Source organism: Bos indicus x Bos taurus, chromosome 22, assembly GCF_003369695.1.
Source record: "Bos indicus x Bos taurus breed Angus x Brahman F1 hybrid chromosome 22, Bos_hybrid_MaternalHap_v2.0, whole genome shotgun sequence".
NCBI classification, from domain to species: Eukaryota; Metazoa; Chordata; class Mammalia; order Artiodactyla; family Bovidae; genus Bos; species Bos indicus x Bos taurus.
In genome coordinates, this window is record NC_040097.1 from 6,018,031 (window position 1) to 6,030,304 (window position 12,274).

At 52.8% G+C, this 12,274-nt stretch overlaps 1 protein-coding gene across 13 annotated transcripts in view; it reads left to right on the forward strand.

Moving 5' to 3' along the window:
* The first annotated feature begins 1,530 nt into the window (after positions 1–1,530).
* ATP2B2 (ATPase plasma membrane Ca2+ transporting 2) overlaps positions 1,531–12,274 on the forward strand; it is a 380,950-nt gene continuing 370,206 nt past the window's right edge. For 8 of the 13 annotated variants that reach the window (XM_027522829.1, XM_027522815.1, XM_027522822.1 and 5 more), the window contains exon 1: positions 1,533–1,613. The gene's annotated coding sequence lies outside the window, so the exon portion shown is untranslated. Of the gene's footprint in view, positions 1,614–12,274 lie in introns of all 13 variants that reach the window. The other 5 variants (XM_027522833.1, XM_027522827.1, XM_027522826.1 and 2 more) reach the window with 2 other exon arrangements.

Genomic DNA, 12,274 nt, shown 5'->3' on the forward strand with positions numbered 1-12,274 from the left:
CAGTCTGAAGCTATGGAACTTCTAAGGGCACTAGGGAGCTATGGAAGGTTTTAGAGCAGGAGCAGCCGTGAACCATGTCTGGCGTCATGAAACCTATGTGACAGCTGGATGCAGGCAGACAGGAGGCACTGTGAGAATCCAGAAGAGAGGTGTTGGGGCCCTTCAACAGGTTCCAGGGGGAACTGTGGAGGCCTGTTCAGTGAGGACTTGGAGATGGGAGAGCCTGGAGCTGGTCACCTGGAGGCCCACGGTGCCGTTCACTGGGATGGGGAAGGTGGGGTGTCTGTGCGGAGATGTCCTCCGGGCACCCACGGGAGAGGGCAGGCCTGCAGCAGGAGATGCAGTGACGCCTGCCAAGCCAAGTTGGAGCAGTGAGAACGGAGCGCTCTGAGCCAAGAGCCTGGAGACACCTCCTCTCACACCTGCCGGATTTCCTTTCGCTGATGGCCTCCCCGGCCCCCTCTCTCCCCTCTACGCCTAAGCCCCCGAGAGTGAATATCCTCCGTCCCATCCTAGGGCTGCAAAGCACAGGCCATTGTGCATTTGGCCCAGCCCAGGGTCTCCCCAGGCCCTAGCTCCTGTTTCAACAGACCAAAGCCTGGGGGCTGGTGGGTGGTTACCAGGGTCCAGGCCCTCCCTGCCCCCGCCCCAAGGGGGCCCCTCTTCTTCTCTCTTCCTGTGAGCAGAGCAGTGCATTTGGCTTTTTATAAAGCCGATAAATAAATAAGCAAGCGGGCATGATTAATTGATGGCATGGAGCAGACCCAGGCGCTGGGAGTCAGGTGGCCCAGCTTCCTGGTGGAGCTAGGCTTTTCAGCGACCTGGGGCCTGTGCCAAGGAGGGGAAGCCTGCTTTGGGGAAGTGCTTCCGTGTGTGCCTGGGGCGTCCACCTTTCTGCTCCTCTGTGCCCGCCTAATCTAGGCCCTAGACTGAGCCAGGGCTGGAGGCTGGGGGCCAACAGGTGCCCCTGCCCTACCCCCATCTCTTCTCCCAGTCTGAGTGCCCTCGGGCTCAACACCCCAGGATTGCTCCAGCCAGCCCTCTCCCTCAAAGCTAGGTCTCCCCGTATACCCCGACCACACCTTAGTAATCCCACACTGCATGACCCCAGCCTTGGGTTTCTGTGTGTTGGGAATGGGATTGGGGTACCCTGACCCAGGGGAAAGGGTTCCTCCAAGGGTCAGGCTGATGGGCGGGGGCGGTAACGAGCTGGTGCTGATAGAAGTACCTGAAGACCAAGCCCGGGGAGAGGCCGGACACCCGCTCCCTGGGCCCTCCAGCGCGCGCGGTGGGGCGCGGGCTGGACCGCGAGCTCCGGGTCCCGCAGGGCGCTCTCCGTGCGGAGTTTGGGGAGGGCCGAGGGGGAGCGCGTGGGGGAGGAGGGAGCGGGAGGGGAGGGAGAGAGGGAGGGAGGCGGGCAGAGCGCAGTGCAGCGGCGGCAGAGGCGGCGGCGGCGGCGGGAGGGAGGCGGGCGGGCGGCGGCGGGGCGGCGGGGCGAGGCGAGCGCGGGGCAGCGGCGGCAGAGGAGCCGCAGCCGCAGCGGGGCCGGGCCGGGCCGGGCGCGCACCAGCGGCAGCGGCAGCGGCAGCATCTCGCTCGCGGAGCCGGCGCAGGTGAGGCAGGGGCGGCCGGGCCCGGGGCTCTGGGCCTCCTCCCCTCTCCTTCGGTCTCTCTCTTCCTGCCGGCTGGCTTCCCTTCCTCGGGCGCTCGTCCCCGGGAACCGCTGCCCGGCCAGAGCCCGAGCCGGAGCGCGTCCCGGGTCCACTCGCCCCGCGGAGGCAGGCGCCTTGTCAGCGGTGACCTTGAGCGGGCAGCCGGCGCGGGCGGGGCTGGCCGGGGTGGGCGCCTGCGGACCCGGCGCCTGCAGGCGCGGGGAGGGGGCGCGCCGTCCGCCTGCCGCGCGCAAACTTTCCGGGGATCCGAACAGCCCCGGACTGGGGCCGGGGTCGTCTAAGGCGTTAGAACCCCCCGATTTCTTCCTTCCCAGCTGTCTCTGACTTCTCTGCTTGGCTTCTCCCCGGTATTGCGGGGTCCCCCCTTTCTCCAGGTCCGGGTATCTGCAGGCTAGGGACAGGAGCGCAGCTGTGGACGTTGACCCGGGGCTGGGGGCTTCTCTCCTCCGCAAAGGCGCTTTCGGAGCTTCCAAGAGCCTAAGCGCCGCGGGACCCTCTGCCAGGTGCTCTCTGCACCTCCGGCCTTGCTCTTCCCTGGCGCCCCTCGCTCTGCCCGCAGCCCTTGCCCAAGCTCCAGAAGTCCCCCACCTGGTGCCACAAGGGCTCCAAAGCCCCACACTCTCGTCAGGCTCTCAGATCTGCAGCTTGATTTTTCAGTCTAGCGTCAAAGGGTCCTTGAGAAAGAGGATTTAGGCAGGTACCCCACCTAGGGCCCCAAAGTGGATCAATATGTTTCCACACACCTGGACTCACCCAGGGCCTGGTCATCCTGAAGCCCTGTGGTCTCAGGAGGAGACTCTGTCCTGGCCATCGGGTGTGTGTCTTAGCATCCTAGAACGTTATTCTTAATGATGGGAGGTGAGCCCCAGAGAGGGCGATCCAACCTCAAGGTCACACAGCCAACCTGTGAAAGGAGCAAGAACTGGGCTTTTTTTTTTTTTCCAAATGGGTTGAGAGGGAAGGAGAGTACTCCTGTTTGGTTCCTACTCCTGGGGGATTTGGGCTCTGTCTCTTACTAGCTGTGTGACCTCTGACAAGTCAATTCCCCTCTGACTCTCCCCATGTGTAAAATGGGGGTAGCTACCTCCCAGGGCTGTTCCGATGGCTGTGTTCATGTTCTTAAAGTTCTTACCACCCTGCCTAGTGCATGGTCTGTATCCAAAAATTTTTTGGCTACCAACATGTGAAATTTCCTTTCCGGGCTCAGAAGGGAAGAAACGGTTCCCATCCTCTCCAGTCTGCTCTGGCATCTAGATTTCGATGGGTTCTCCCTTGTGGCTCTGTGGGCTGCTAGGGGGCAGCACCTGCCAGAACCCTGAACCCTTGTGTGGAATGTTTGGTGGTGGCAAGAGTCCCAGACCCTCAAGAGCCCTCTGGACCTACTGGTCCGGCTACTGCAGGCTGTGGTTTCTTGCTTCTTCCATGGCAAGAACAGTCGCTAATTCCTAGCTGGGAGATGATGACGGGGGTGCCCTGCTGTAGTCCCAGGAGGATCACCCCCCTCCCTCCACAGTCTTATGGGCGAACATCAGCCTCACCTTCTCCATCTGACCCACTGTTCTCTCTACCTCTGTGCGATGTCATTCCTTCCCTCAGAGGTACTATTGGCAGCAGAGGAGACGAGGCAGGAGGAACTCATTCATTCATTCCCTTGCCTAGCCTTGAGTCATGCCTTCTCTGGGTCAAGGGGTGCTTGGAAGCACTGAGAAATATCAGCCATATGTTGCAGTTATGAAGCTCCTGCCAGGTGCTAGGTGCCTCCTGCTCCCTGGAGACACATTCATTCATTTGACACATTTTTATTAAATACCTAATATGTGCTAAGCACTGTTTGGTGTGGCAGGGAGACATTGGTAAATAAAACAGACCTGATCCCAGTTGTCTAGGGTGACCATGTGATTTGCCGTCCAAGCCGAGATAATTTTGAGAATGAGAGAGGGCATTATTAATGATAACACCAGAACTGCGGACATAAACAGGGACTGTCCAGCCAAACCGGGTTGCATGGCCATCCTGTGACCTTGTATTTATACACCAGTGTTCATGGAGAACTGTTAATTTTTTTTTGAGCTTGCTTTTTGCCAGGCTCTGTTAAGCCCTTTCGAGTTATCATCTGATTTAATCCTCCCAGGGCTGTGAAGCTGCTGTTACCATCTGCATGCAGCTGGTTAGTGGTGGGGCTGGGACCCCTTCTGCTACTTAACTGCTGAGTCGCAGTGTCTCCCCAGAGATGGACAAGACCCAGGGCCCACGGGCACTCTCACTCTATCAAAGAAGCTCACAGATGACTGTTAGGAACACAGATGCTGTAATAGATGTGCCGCAGGGGCAGACGGAGGCACAGATTTTGCCTGAAAAAGTCTGAGGGAGCTTTCTGAAGGACAGAACCTTTAAGCTGGAGCTTGAAACCTGAATTAGGATTTTGATGGACTGCTCGGTTGGGGGCAGGGCGTTCCAGGCCCAGGTAACTAACTGAGGCTTTGAGGTGTGGGGTATGTGAACTGTTTGGCGATGCTGCTGCTGCTGCTAAGTCACTTCAGTCGTGTTCGACTCTGTGCGACCCCATAGACGGCAACCCACCAGGCTCCCCCATCCCTGGCGCTACCATCCCCCAAATAGGTCTGAATCTAACTGCGACAGGACAAGAGTTAGATCTGAAACAGCAGAGCCAGCGAAGATTGTGTCCAAAGCAGGTGTGCTGTGGCATTTTACAAGGATGCTCTGAAGACGTGACTATTCTGGAGGCAGGTGGTAGAGAGAGAATTGGTTGTGCTGGTTTTCCCTTTGACAGGAATTTTCTGTAACCCAGTCTATACTATGGGTTGCCTGCAAGGTCAGGGAAATCATCTTGTTATGTAGAACCACTGCAGAAGAATCTTACCAGCGTCTATCGCAGCAGAAAGTTTCACCAGGCAAAGTGAGTGCTGGCAAGAGGAATATTAACCTACTTAAGGGACACGGTGTGTAGTAGCATCATTTGCAAATAAGGAATGTGCTCGTTATAAGTTAAATCTTTTCTGTTTGCTCAGTCACATCCAGAATAGCAGAACTTCCTCCTCTCGCTCCTCCTCTCCATGTCACCTCTGCCACCGTAGAAATCTGCAAGTCATAAAATTGAATTTCTTTAGTAATATAGAAAATTATAATAAAGTCTTATTTCTCAGGCTTTTCACTAATTCGGACTGGCCTCCTTTCCTCTCCCTGCCAAGGAAGTGGAATTATTAGCTCTATGCTATCTGAAACTTTGAATCCATTAGCAGAGAACAGTACCAGAAAAGGGGGTCAACTGTTGGGGCCTTGAATTTGGAAAATCAGGCTAGGAAGATTTGGGAAGCAGGAGAGCTTGCTGGACGGCAGGGAAGGGGAAGGAGCAGGGCCAGCTGGGTGTGTGACCTATGTAATGACACAGGATTCTGTGGTGAGAGGGGCCCCACAACTTGATTCAATACTCTGTGGTCACATATTGAAATCCTTAATAACTTTGAACAGGGAAGCCCACATTTTCACTTTGCACTGCTGCTGCTGCTGCTGCTAAGTCGCTTCAGTTGTGTCCAACTCTGTGGGACCCCATAGACGGCAGCCCACAGGCACCACCGTTCCTGGGATTCCCCAGGCAAGAATACTGGCACTTTGCACTACATCCTCCAAATTATGTAGCCCATCCTGGGAGGGAGAGAGGAAGAGAGAAAGGGTGGGGGTGGAGGTGGGGGTCGGGAAGACAGCGGGGGCAGGGGGGGAAAATAGAGATGAGGAGAGAGAAAATCAAGTAACATTTCTAGAGCCTCTGCCATGTGCCAGATGCTATGTGAGGCCACTTACCTTGTTCCCCTACTTTCGTCTTCCTGACAATCCTATGAGGTGGGTGATGTCGTCCCTGTTTGAAAATGTAGATTTTATGTGACTCAGGTTTGGTAGGGGCTTCCCTGGTGGCTCGGTGGTAAAGAATCTGCCTGGCAGTGCAGGAGACATGGATTTGATCCCTGGGTCGGGAAGATCCCCTGGAAAAAGAAATGGCAATGCACTCCAGTATTCTTGCCAGGGAAATCCCATGGACAGAGGAGCCTGGCGGGCTACAGTCCATGGGGTCACAAAGAGTCGGAGATGACTGAGTGAGCGAGCAAGACAGTTCTAGAGGCTAGCAGTCTGAGATCAAGGGGCCGGCAGGGCCACGCACCTTCTGAAACCTGTAGGGAAGCTTTTGATGGTTTCCAGCAATCTCTGCTGCTCGTAAGCCTGTAACTACGTGACTGCTGTCTCTGCGGTGTCTTCACACGGCTGACCCCCTACTCTGCCGTGTCTCATTTTCACATCTCTCTGTCCTTATAAGGACAACAGTCATATTAGAATGGAGCCCACCCTCACTGAGAATGACCTCATCTAAACTTGATCACATCTGCAAAGACCCCGTTTCCAAATAAGGTCACATTCACAGGTGCAGGGTTAGGGCTCCAGTGTATCTTCAGGGAGGACACAGCCTCATGCACAGCCGCAGTGAACCTGACTGTGTGAATGTGAATGATTTGGGCCGAGAATGAACTCCTCTCTGCCCCAAGGTTAATACCAGCTCTGAAGAATCGAACGTTCTTGAGAAGGAGCAAATGACAACTGTTCGGTCCACGCTGAGAGAGAAAAATCAATCCCCGCTGAGGGAGAGAGCAGTCCCAAGCATACACAGAGGCGTCTCCACCTGAGCCTTCCTGCTTGCCCCACCGTCCTGACGCCATCACTTTCGTGTCCCTGGCTTCCTGGGGGATTAAGCTGCTTCAGTCCCGTTTCCTCATCTGTGAGACAGGATACCAGCAGCGCCTGCCTCGTGGGTGCTTTCCTGAGAATGAGAGGAATTAAGACGCGTGATTCTTAAACAGTGCCTAGCACACAGTTGCTACTGTTACCATCCTCATCATCTTTTAACTTAGGTAGCTTTTCACATGTCTTTGTATCTTTCAGTTTTCCTCACAGCAAGCCCTGTGACATGCTTCCATAAAAACCAGCTTCCTCTCCCCATAAGGTGGTTACTCACTGATGAAGCCACGTCTCAAACCCAGTCCTCGGGTTTCCAATTCCGAGCTGGCCTCACTGCATGGCGCCTGCTCTAGTAGCTGAAAACCCACCGGTATGAAGATGTTGTTCCTGGTTTCAAGGGGCTGGGAGACTGGAGAGGAGTGATGTGTCAGAGAGAGGATGATGTGAGGGGAAGGAGAGGGTACCCAGAAAGGGGAAATAGCCTCAGCGGCCAGAGCCCCGCTTTATCACTATGCTTCTTAGAGGTGGCACAGGTGGGGCCTTTCTTTTTTTAACTTTGCATTTTCAGGCCCTGGTACATAGTAGGTGCCTAATAAATGTGTTGGATGAATGGATTTCTTATCAAACGCAAACAGTCACTGTCCCCAACCCAACAACAACAACAACAAAATCCTAGGACGAGGCCGCGTTGCCTAAGTGGCGATTGCCGGCCACAACTCACAGCTGGGCCATCGACGTGTGAGTGATGTCAGAAAAACATGCTTTTGATGCTGTGTGAGGAAACTGGATGAGCTGTGAAGGGCGAGGGTATAAAGAGGGTCCGATTAAGATTTGTAGGGTGTTTAGCAAAAAAGCCTGGGTCATAAATATCATCTCCTTTCTTTGCTCTTTTCTCACCCACCCCTCTTCTTCTCTCTTCATCTGTATTAGTTGAGGTAGTCATTAGTGCTAGAGAAGTATTTCTAGCTCCTTACTTTCTAGGTAGGTGGTAAACGGAGCTTCTTTGCTTGTTCTGTCATTAGTTACAGCTATGTATCTTGCTTTGGCCAGTGAAATTGGAGAAGTGACATTTGTCATCTCGGAAGCTTTAATAACTAGCATGCTGTTAGCCACTGTCCCCTTTTCCTCTCTCGGCAACTGAGGCAGCATGGAGCTGGAGCCTCCCTCAGTGTGATTCCCAAGTGAAGATGATGCGGAGCAGAGCCCTCTGCCAAACTATGATGGACGTGCAGCAATCAGTGAGAAGTGAGCCTTTGCTGTTAAGACACTGACACTTTGCTCTTATTTGTTACTGCAGCATAATCTGTCCTGTCCTGACTGATACAGGTAGGGCACGAGCTAAAATAACCACAACTTGTTTAGAGATGTATAGCCCTCTGTCCGTGGCATTTTCCAGGAAGGAATACTGGAGTGGCTTGCCATTCCCTTTTCCTGGGGATCTTCCTGACCCAGGGATAAACCCAGGTCTGTTGCATGGCAGGCCGATTCTTTACTGTCTGGCCCACCAGGGAAGCTCTAGAGATGTGTTAAGTCTTTCATTCCTTCGCATGTAATGCTTAAAATTTTAGTGTTTGAAGGTCTTGTGGATACAAAATGGGTGAGCCCCACTGCTCTGTGAGGTAAAGGTCAGTCTTTGTGGCACAGATTATGGGAACTGTTCCAACTTCACCCCAGCCTCATCTGCTTTTCCCATGTGGTCCTGCCAGACAAGTCTGCAGCATCCTCGAAATGGGCCATGTGTGCTGGAGCAACTCCGGGCCTTTGCCTGTGCTCTGGCTAGAATGGGGCATCCCCAGGAAGTCACGTCACTTGATGAGTGGCTGTGGTGGAGGGAGAGGGGAGCATTGGGTTGGTTCTGTGTGGCACGGAAGACCAGAATTAGGACTGAGAGTGAGAGTCCTGTTCAGTGTGAGAAAGCTTTCTAGCTATTAGGGCCTGGCCTGGCACAGTAGCGAGCTCACCACACTAGGAAGTTTCCAAGTAGGGGTGGGATGTCATGGTGGAGATTTCAAGTCATCAAAACTAGTATAAACTTTCCAATCCTGTTGCACATGACTTTAGGTGAGGATTGTCCAAATAAGGTGGATCTTGGCCATAATTCTCTATTTCTTTTTCCCTTTTAAAAATAAAAATAGCTCCCCCTCCCAATTGTAGATTGGTTACATAATGATTATAGAATTACAAATGATATCAAAAAGTACAAAGTAAAACTCAAATGCAATGCCATAAAACAGAGCTAACATCCATTAACATTTTGTTCCAGATAATGTCCTTCCAGATGTTTCTCTATGATTTATAGGTAAATAGATAGATTTTGTTGTTATTGTTGTTTTTGTATCTTTATGTCACTCAGTAGTAGAGTATGGGCATCTTAAATAGTAGTAAATATTTCTCTACCTTGTCTTTTATAAGTGGCTCTGCTGTAATTTATTTAATGGATCCCTTCCTGGAGGTTGTTCCTGAATTGTGCCATTAGGGGCACCATTGGGATGGATGTCTTGTCTGTGGACCCCTGGGCTTGTGTTCAGGCACCTCCTGAGGACATATTCCTAGAAGTGACATCAACTGGCTCAGGCAAAACAGTTTGGGACGAAAGAAGAGATGAGAGCCGTGGTATGATCAGGTAGAGGAACCACTTCTGGCAGGAGGGAAGCCTGCAAAGGGCCCGAAAGGAGGGAGATGAAAGGGAGACGGTGGCTGGTCTGGAAGGCTGAGGCAGTGGGAGAGAAGGGGAGGACATGGAGGGAGCTGGATTTAGACCCTCAGTCCCATCTTTGGGTGAGCCGTTCCCCAGGCAGAGGCCAACTGTGACAGCAGCTAAGACTTACTAGAGCCAGGCAGTTACAAGTGCTTTTATGTGCACAGCAGAGCCCCACCACCACCTTGCAAGGAAGGTTTCTGTCCCCATTTTACAGAGGAACAAGGTGAGGCCTGGAGAGGACGCAGCAAAGGTGCTGTTGTCTCCATCTGCAGTGTGTGGGCTCCTGCAGAGTTCAGACCCTTCGCCTGCACACACCCTGGCTAGCTCATGCCTCCCGTCTTGGCAGACGCCATCTCAGCCAGCTCTTGGAAAGGAAGACTGATCGTAGGTGACTTCTTTATGAAGTTTTTCTTCATGGCTCCTCATCCACCCCAGTCAACCCCCCAAAGTAAGGCAGAACTGCTCAGGGCTCAGAAAGATGTCCTGTAGGCATCACCAAAGTGTTATTTGGTATTGAGTATTCACTGTTGAACCAGGGAGCCTGGTTCCGTGGCTTCAGTGAATTGGATTCCCTGACTCGACTGACAGAGAGTAAGACCCTTTCTTATCTCACATGATCCAAAGCTCTGGAGTCAAGTTAATTTAGCAGTTCATTCCATGCCATCAAAACCGACAGTCTTTCTGTCCTTCTCCTCTGCTATCATCTCTAAAAGGATTCTGCTGTCCTGAGCATCCCCTGAAGATGCCACAGGACCCAGGGGACAAAAGGCAGAGGCAGCTCTCTGTTTCTTTTATCAGGGAGGAAGTCTTTCCTAGAAGCCCCCAACCAACTTTCCCTTCTGTCTCATTGGCTGGAATTGGGTCACATGGCCGTGTCTAAACCAATCACTGCCAAGGGAATGTGACTGAGGGCTTTAAAGGACTAGGACTTATCTCTGCATCAGTTAAGGGCAGAGGTAGGTGCCCAACACAGTCAGGGCTCTGCCAGCCAGGAAAGGAATGACCACTGGGGAGGAAGCTCCCAGGGTCTGCTCAACTGTGTGCTCACAATCCCAGCTCCCCTGCTAGGCTGGGAGCTGTGAGAGGACAGGGGCTTGGGGCTTACCCCTTCCTGTGTCTTCTGCAGGCTAGCACAGGGCTTGGCACCTTGTGGATATTGAGCAAACTATGGGTTGAATGAATGAATGAAACAAATCAGTAGGTGTTGCCGGAGATTGCATTGGACCCTGAAATCTCTGTGTACCAACAGTGCCAGTGATCTATCGACTGGGGCTGGGGGTGGTTTAGGTATTTCAGAGAGTATAGGAATGGCTTTCTCCTCAAAGTTGTGGTAATTTGGCAGTGGGGAGAACACTAGAGCCTGAGTAATGTGTAGAATCGGGGCCTGGATGGTGGCACTGACTAGACATGTCATAGAAGGTAAATGCCTCCATAGGAGCCCAGAACAGTAGGACAAGGCCCACTAGGGACCAGATACTGTGAAGGGCAGTGGTGGGTGGTGGCCTGTGTGCTCTGAGACTGGATGTGAGGGTGGTGGATACGGGGCAGTGAGGGCACCAGCTGGTCCTGAAGAGGACTCATTCCTGAGAGCCTACTGTGTCCTGGGCATCATACTTGTATTTATTTCATCCACTCTTTCCTGTGTCTCTATGAAATGGATCATCCTGTCCCATTTGTAGATGGGGAAACAGACTCAGAGGGTGAGTTTGCTTGTCGGACATCACAGGGCCAGGAAGTGGTGGAGTTTGGCTGAGAAAGCACATCTGTTCTGAAACACTGGCTCCGTTCTACAAAGGGGCTGGGATGGCCTTTGAGGGCCCACCTAAGACCAGCAGACTGTGGAGTGAATGGGAAAGGGGAGCCTGTAAACTGGCAAGGAGGGCCTCGAGAAGCTTGGCGCTGTGCAATGAGGGAGCAAGACATCCCTGTGGAAGAGGTGCTTGCAGCAGGATTCAGGGTGGGCCTGAGGAGCCATGATCCTTGGCATCAGAGCTGACCTCACATCCCTGATCTCCCAGCTAATAGCTGTGACCTTGATGGGACACTTAGTTTCTCCATCCCTCAGTTTCTCCATCTATAAAATGACAATAATAATTAAGTATGTACCCAGTGCCTGGCACATAAGGAGAATTTAATAAATGGAGCTATTATAATTATTAATATCATTATTGCTGTTCTTTTAGAGCCTGGTGGGTGATCACATTTTGAGGTGACTCCCTTGGTGTGGGGGTCCTGGGTTCCAGCTCTGCCTTGATCACCACCCACACATTTGACCTTGACTGCATCCTGCACCCAGCCTGGCTCTCCAGGCTTCCTCTGCAAACTTAAGAGGGGGTGGGCCAGCTTAATTCTAGCTTCCTCTTTGTTCCAAGCTCTGCACTTGTGTGAGGTGGAAGGGGGAGGCTGCAATGACAAACAGGATCAGAATGGAGTGAGGGGGTGTTGGGGATGCCTTTGTTCGGGGAAAGCAAAGGAAGGGAAGGGCATAGGTGGGAAGGAGGAGCAGAGAGGAGCCAGAGCAGGTGCACAGCCAGCCAGGCCTGAGCAGGTGTGCAAACCCGTGGCCGGACAGCCAGTGGCCGGACAGTTTGGAGGGGAGCAGAGGCAGCCTGCTGAAACCGACCAGGCAGAAGCTCGTTGAGAACAGCTGCGTCTGACACCTGCCTGCGTTGTGGCAGAACCAGAGAGAGAGAGAGGAAGAGAGAGAGAGCGATCAATCATAGTTCTTCCTGATGTTTAATACCTGGGAGGCAGGGCTTTGAAGAGTGTGTGTGTTCAAAGACTGAAATTGAATTTCTCCAAAGTTTGCAGGAACACTGCAATTATGCCTGAGAACATGTCTATGAAATCCCCTTGAAATCTATTTTTGGCACAAGGTTTTATAACCAGAGTCAGAAATTGAGTGGAAGTGTGTGGGAGGCTGACCCTGGACAGATTCCATGTTTTAAAGGGGAAAGGGTATTTTTAACTGCAAACACCCCTGTCTCCTCGGGTGAGACCAGGGAAGAGGCAGTTTTACCACTTTGGGTTTCCCACCCACTGTCGTGTTAAGACGGCAACTGTCTTTGACAGAAGTTGTTAAAGTTCCTTACTCAGAGTGGGTGGCCTGGGGCTGGAGGATGAGCGGGGGAACTTGTCTGGGAGTTTTGTATGTTGG